Source organism: Lipotes vexillifer, unplaced genomic scaffold, assembly GCF_000442215.2.
Source record: "Lipotes vexillifer unplaced genomic scaffold, Lipotes_vexillifer_v1.1 scaffold94, whole genome shotgun sequence".
Classification (NCBI taxonomy): Eukaryota; Metazoa; Chordata; class Mammalia; order Artiodactyla; family Lipotidae; genus Lipotes; species Lipotes vexillifer.
In genome coordinates this window covers 1988751-1995296 of record NW_006793838.1, presented here as the reverse complement: position 1 = coordinate 1995296, position 6546 = coordinate 1988751, and positions in this window count along the sequence as shown.

The following is a 6546-nucleotide window of genomic DNA, read 5'->3' as shown; positions in this document are numbered from 1 at the left end:
CTGGCGGGGTTGGGTCCTGGTCCTCACTGGCAGAGTTGAGTGACCCAGCCTTTTTGTCCCTTCTGCCAAAAGTCCACAAGATCTGGGAGTGGCTCTGTTGGAAGGGGGCTGGTAATGACGGTTGGCCTTTACCCTTCATCACACTCCCTGTGTGGCATCTGGAAAGCCTGTGCCTCAGTCTCCTGTCTGGGGAGTGGGGTTAGGAATACCAAGCCTGCTTCCCTCCCAGGACTGTTAGGAGGATAAATGAGATGGTAAGTGAGGGCCCTTTGAACATGAAAACATTCTATTTGAATGCAAAGTGTTCTGTGACTGATATTTTCTATCCTGTGAAATCATTGTTGACCCTGAAAATGTCTATTCAAAAACTGAATGGAGTAGGGACTTCCCTGGTGGCACAGTGGTCCAATGCGGGGGACATGGGTTTGGGCCCTGGTCTGGGAAGATCCCACATGTCACAGAGCAACTAAGCCCATGTGCCACAACTACTGAGCCCATGTGCCACAACTACTGAGCCCATGTGCCACAACTACTGAAGGCCACGCGCCTAGAGCCTGTGCTCCGCAACAAGAGAAGCCACTGCAATGAGAAGCCAGCACACCGCAACGAAGAGTTGCCCCCGCTCGCCACAACTAGAGGAAGCCCGTGTGCAGCAACGAAGACCCAACACAGCCAAAGATAAATAAATAAATAAACAAATTAAAAAACCTGAATGGAGTTAACCCTTCCTCCCTATCTACACTGGGGGAGGGAAATCTGTCAAAGATTGTTGTTGCTATTTTACACACGGGGAAAACTAAGGAAGGTGCAGAAATGGGACCAAGACCCCGGACTCCTGACTCTGTCTGTGTAGGGTCTTAAATGGGTGAACTGCTTCGTATTCTTTCTACAGGGTTGCTCTGTAAGAAATATCCCTCATCTAATATTCAAAGGGGGACCTGAGACAATTTCTAAAAACAAAAGTGGCTGTTGGGTGGGTTCAATTATCTCTACAACTGGGACGGCTCTGGGGATGAAGCAAGAGGAAACATCTTTGGAGTCAGAGGGATTTGGGTTTGAACCCCAGATTTTGACAGTTACAAGCTGGGAGAACTTGGGCAGGTTATTCAACATCTCGGAGCCCCAGTGACCTTGGAAAATAGGATGCATTGTATTAAAACTTGTAGGAAGACTCCCACAAGTCTGGGGGGTGACCAGCAGGGCAGGGTTTGAGTCTCACAAGTGCTTTGACCGACAACACCCAGTCATTCCTACAAATGCTTCCCTGGCAGAGTTTTCTACGTATCAGGGATCATGCAGATGGGATGTTAACACAGTAGTCAGCACAGAAATCAACACTTGTGGTTTATTTTAGCGCCTTTTTTGTTGTTCTCCATATTTCCGTATTTCCCCAACCCTTAGGAGCATCAGAATCACATGGGAGAGGGTGTTTATTAAATATACGAATTCCTGGGGCTCATGCCCAGAGATTCTGATGCTTAGGGGCTCACCCCGGATGTATGGTTACACAAGCTCCCAGGTGAGTCTCCTGTAGCAGGGCTGGCTCTGCCTCGGGGACCCAGTTTGGGAACCAGTCCTTGGTGCTACTTTGTTTAAATGTCAGGGTGGGCTTTTCTACTCCATCTCGTATTATCCTCATTTGCATTCAAGCCTGTATCTTCCCCCTGGACTGTAAGCTCCTTGATGTCAGGATTATCTGTCATATTTGCATCAGTGAACCAAGGTTTCCACAGGTGCCCTGTGGAACAGCATTGCTTGCTGAATGGGGTCAGGCTCTAGGGAGGCGTGTGTGTATGTGTATATGTGTGTGTGAGTGTGTGTGTGTGATGTGAATCTTTGTTAAGAGAACCTTTTTGTTTTTCATCTGCATTTGCTGTGAGTCAGTGTGATTTACTCTAATGGCAGCCAGTGCAGCTTAAGCAAGGCTTTGCCCTGAAATGGAGCAAGGTTATATGGGCAGAGCAGCCAAAAGCAATTCCTTGGAAAAGCTTCAGTGTCGTCCTCACTAATTGAACTCAAATTTTCACTTCCGTTTAATACTGCCATGAGGGCCATGTTGATTCTCCTGTGGAGTGGGTACTATCAAATTGCCTGTACAAGTGTATGTGAGTAACTGGGATTGGGTTTGGGGATGGATGCACTTCATCTGTGAACAAAAACAATGGGATAGGTATCATCATTGGTTACCACCATGTGTGAGGTGGGACTTGGCATCCAAAGGAGGAGCCTCCTTTACATCGTCAACCTTGATCAAACTGTTTCTGAATTCCTCACACACACAGTCAATACCATGATTGGTACTGATTGGATAATACTTCAGTTTCTTCCTATGCTGGGTAGGAAAATAAACTGTAGAAACAACTTCTCGAGGGTCCTTTCTTTTGTATCAGGGCTTCTTAGAATGCTGGCCTTAGAACACCTGTGAGGGAATATCTGAGGTGGTTTCTAGACCTACAGTTTCCAAGGTCCCACCTTTTTGAATCAGAATCTCTGATGCTGGGACCACAAAATGAACTGATAACTCAGGAAGTTTGTAATCAAGTAGGGAGATCAGAAGTGTATACGAATAAGTGTAATACAGAGTAGATTAAAAAAACAATACCTTGATTTTTCAATTTTTTATTATTTAAAAATTTTTTTGGCCATGCTGTGTGGCGTGCGGGATCTTAGTTCCCTGACCAAGGATCGAACCCATGCCCACTGCAGTGGAAGCACGGAGTCTTAACCACTGGACCACCAGGGAAGTCCCTACCTTCGTTATTTTTAACGAAATAGGTGTTTAAAAAATTCAAGGAATACAGAATAGTATAAGAGAGAAAGAAAAATCACCTCAAATCTTACCACCCCAATAAATAAACCTTACTATAAAGTGAACACCATCCCAGACTCAGTCTGTATACAGATGGAAGGGTGGCTAGAGAGATGGACAGACACTTCTGATCAGACAAAATGGGATTTTTAAAAAGAAAAAGTACTACATTTACTGTTGCATAAATGTAATTGAAGAAAAAGAAACTGAAGTGAAACTGAGGTACCTGGAGATGAGTGTAGGGTCCAGGCTGATGAGGAAGGCAAAGCAAGAAGGGTGGTGAGATTGTGAAGAGCAGATTTAGAAGGGAGGAGGGGATGAGGGAGGTGGGAGACAAGCAAACATAGCTAGAGTGGGAATTTTAGATCTTGAGACCAGATGGCTTTACAGTGATGATGAAGATCAAAGCGGGGGCATTAGAATGAAGCTATAAAGCCCCTGTTTGAGGCTGGGATGCATAGATGCTCCCTGTGAATGTCTGCTCATTGATGGTGAGAAATGTGAGCATCCTGGCCCTGCCAGATCTTTCCTAGGGACTCTGTGCTCTATTCTTGGGGCCTTTTTATCACCTGACTCAGAGCAGTGGTCCCCAAAATGGTGTTCCTTGTACCATGACCATTCTATGTAAAATGTTCATGGGTCAAGGATGAAATGAAAAACAACTGGGAAAATGTTGTGGGAACGTGCACATTGGTGAAAAATTGCTCTTTATCCTTTCTGGGGGATTGTTCTTTATTTTGAAGTGATGTCTGTTCTGTTCAATTTTATTTGGCACTTTTGGATTTTTTTTCTTTTCTGAAATGCTATGGGGTAGAAATGTCTAATACTTACTCATATCCAGTTCTTGTCTCCTTCTTGGTAGTGGGAGGATGACACCCCCTTCCTCCATTTCCCTCAGTGGGGCGGGGGGAGGGATGTGACTAGTATTGGCCAATGGGCTGGGGCAGAAGTGCGGTGTGTCGGTTCTAGGCTGGAGCATTTAACACCTATTGCATGGTCTTCTGGCTCTGTCTTCCTGGAGCATTTAACACCTATTGCATGGTCTTCTGGCTCTGTCTTCATTCTGCTGCCCTGACGGGTGATGGAACCTCTGTTAAGTTCAACGTGGAAACAGAATCCCTTCCACCCTGCTCCTTGACATGGAATGCACTTGAAGCGTGAGTGAGAAAAGGAACTCCTAAATGTCCTAAGGCACTGACACTTGGGGGTGGTTTGTTATTGCACCAAAACCTAATCCAGGTTGATTGATTATGGTAGTATTTTTTGGGGGGAGGGGGTGAAATTGGTAGCTTAAAAATGTCCTTTCTTAACCTCACCAACCCTCCAAAAAAAGGGGAGCATTATGTTGGTTCCCAAAATTAAAAAAATATTTTTTGGCTTATGAAGTAGAACAATCTGGGAGTCAAGCGTAGAGAAGCACAGTGTGGAGTATCTACAAGCCCAGGTTATTTCCCTTAGCCAAGTTGTGGAGAATTTCTGTCTTTCCTATTCCACATTCCAGGGACTCTTTCTTTTAATATTAACCTATTTGTGTTATTATATTTTTGGCTGCATTGGGTCTTCGTTGCTGTGCGTGGGCTTTCTCGTTGTGGTGATTCTTTTAATATTAACCTATTTGTGTTATTATATTTTTGGCTGCATTGGGTCTTCGTTGCTGTGCGTGGGCTTTCTCTAGTTGTGGTGAGCGGGGGCTACTCTTTGTTGCGGTGCGTGGGCTTCTCATTGTGGTGGCTTCTCTTGTTGCAGAACACGGGCTCTGGGTGCACAGGCTTCAGTAGTTGTGGCACGCGAGCTCAGTAGTTGTGGCTCGCAGTCTCTAGAGCGCAGGCTCAGTAATTGTGGCACACGGGTTTAGTTGCTCTGCGGCATGTGGGATCTTCCTGGACCAGCGCTTGAACCCGTGTGCCTCTGCATTGGCAGGAGGATTCTTAACCACTGCGCTACCAGGGAAGTCCCTCCAGGGACTCTTGAAGAGACTTTGGTAAAATGTTACAGCTTAAATGGTGCTGGGAGCCACGGACCACCCTGACTCAGTTCTAGGGGTAGAATCCCTTCCTGCTTCAGAAGGAGCTTCGTGCCCTTGTGATAGTTCAACCCTTTAGAGGGATTCTGTACTAATTACATTAAAACATGGCCATGGCTTCTGCTTCGTTGTCCCCCAAATTAAACACCTCAGTCACACAAACACACCCTGTCAGATTTAGTGCAACTGATTCCCAACTGTCACTAAGGACAAAATTAGATTATATTTTTTCCAGTTCAACTGAAAGAAAATTGACAATAAAATGCTGATCAATATGTGCAGCTCAGGAAGTACAGCCTGCTTTGAGATGCAGAAGTGTTTGTTTTAAACATCTATACTCTTGAGTAAAGAAAAAAAAATCCATCTCTCTTTTCTGGAGGGGGAAGACTGAGAGCTGGGCTTAGCAACAGCTTGACCATTGGAGTCTGAATTAAACCAGTAAAATAGATGTTCCCCTGGATAGAAGGGTGCATTTCTGCTTTTCTGGGGACCATGCTTTTATGGTGAAGTTTGCTGTCTGTCTTTGGTGGTGTGTGTGTCTCCGGGTGTGTGTGTCTGTGGGTGGATGTCTGCATGCAAATGACAGTGTGTACCTGTGTGGGTGTGTGCAAAATTCCCATGTGAACCTCAGCTTTGCGGGAATCTTAGGGCCTTGAGTCCAGTGGATGCCATTTTAAGAAAAATCACTCAAAAACGAGACAGAGAGAATTGAAATCAAATCCCAGCTTTAAAAGCCCAGATTTGTAGGCAGCTCTGGATTTTCTTTGTTTGGGGTTCTACCTGCCTCCATATGACATTTTTGCTTCTTTTTTAAATGATCAGAATCAAAGGGTTAAAACTGATCATGAGCACAAAAGAGTAGATAGTGTTTGATTCTCTTTACATGAGGGTTTCTCAACTGAGAGAGAGACTATTGACATTTCAGGTTGGATATTTCCCTGTTGAGGGCTGCCCTGTGCAGGAGTTCTGTAACAAGGGGCACGCATGAGGTTCAAGTTGAGATGGAGAATCATGGTGAGACTGAGGAATTTGGCCATAGTGTCTTGAAGATACCCACAGTTTCTGGAGTCCTGACTGCACTTCTGTGGAATCAGAACTGGGTGGAATTCCCAGTTGCCACCTGTCTCCTATTCATTCAGCAAACATGCAGGGAACCACTATGTGCCTAGAACTTGCCAGGAGAGGAGAAGAAAAAGATGATTGAGACATGGATCCATCAGAGGTCACTCTACCCTAACACAAATCAGATAAGAACACAGGGTCTTGTGGGGTAAGTGCCTTGATAGACCCCATCCTGCAGGCTATGTGAGAATGAAGGACTTTAAAAAAAATTACACATGAAAATGTATTGCACTTCATATATACAAATGTGATTTGTGTTAACTCTGTAGTATAATTATGCCCATATTCTTAGCATTATTTTTTTTATTATTTTTATTTTATTTTTTTTGCGGTACGCGGGCCTCTCACTGTTGTGGCGTCTCCTGCAGGCTCAGCGACCATGGCTCATGGGCCTAGCCACTCCGCGGCATGTGGGATCATCCCAGACCGGGGCATGAACCCGGGTCCCCTGCATCGGCAGGCGGACTCTCAACGACTGCGCCACCAGGGACGCCCTAGCATTATTTTTTGATAGATTTGTTTCTCTTAGCAAATCATCTCTAGACTATGCTGAACTGAAAATTTACTTAGAAGGAATAAAAAACACAGGAAT